Source organism: Penaeus monodon, chromosome 15, assembly GCF_015228065.2.
Source record: "Penaeus monodon isolate SGIC_2016 chromosome 15, NSTDA_Pmon_1, whole genome shotgun sequence".
Taxonomy (NCBI): Eukaryota; Metazoa; Arthropoda; class Malacostraca; order Decapoda; family Penaeidae; genus Penaeus; species Penaeus monodon.
Genome location: NC_051400.1, coordinates 38,211,785 through 38,212,557, shown reverse-complemented (window position 1 = coordinate 38,212,557; position 773 = coordinate 38,211,785). Strand labels below are relative to the sequence as shown.

Below are 773 nucleotides of genomic sequence, written 5' to 3'. Positions count from 1 at the left end.
GTGAAATACAGGAATCATCAACCGTAATTATCTGACCTTGCTCTTTAAAGGCGAAGTTACAATTCATTCTACTTCGTGACGGCTGTGAACCGTCCATTCAAAACATCATTCATTATCCACGGACCTTATCAGCTGTGAAGGTCAGTCAGACAATGCACAATGCCTTGGAGATTTCGGAGAGGAAAAAAAAGAAGGGAAATTCACAATCTAGGGAAGATTTTCGGGTCGAATCCAAGGCTGGATGATCAGGAGTTAGAGTTTTACTGAAAAAAAGTGTTTTGCTTTTTGTGTTGATATGGAAAATAGGGCGGAGTTTCAGATGACGGTGGAGATAAACAAGTAAATAGCAGATTGATAGATGGATAGGAAGAAAGAAGAGGAAGAAAAGGGCAGGGAAATAAGGATAGATATAAATATGAAGATGAGAAATCGATATATAAAAAAATCCTTAGGTATTGAATAAGATAAGCAATATAGACAGAGAAGACAAGAGGGATGAGAGGAGAAAATAGAAGAATCATAGAATACAATAAATGGAAGGAATCAATAAAATTAGAAAAAGAGAAAAATGAATGAGAAGAGACGAAAGATAGATAAAGAAAAGGAAATCAAGAAATACTGATGAAGAACAGAAGGAGATGAATATAAAACAGAGACGGAAAACAGGGAAGGGAAGGTCTGTTTCTCTGCAACACGTCGCATTGCCTCGCCCATTGCAACGTTTGTTTATTTACCCACACAGGTCTAGGCAGGAAGTGCGTGTACATGTGCTC

At 37.8% G+C, this 773-nt stretch overlaps 1 protein-coding gene across 1 annotated transcript in view; it reads left to right on the top strand.

Annotated features, from left to right (window-relative positions):
• The window catches only part of LOC119582022 (CAP-Gly domain-containing linker protein 3-like), a gene marked incomplete at its 3' end in the record, with an annotated part of 68,768 nt that overhangs the window by 1,028 nt on the left and 66,967 nt on the right, over positions 1–773 (top strand).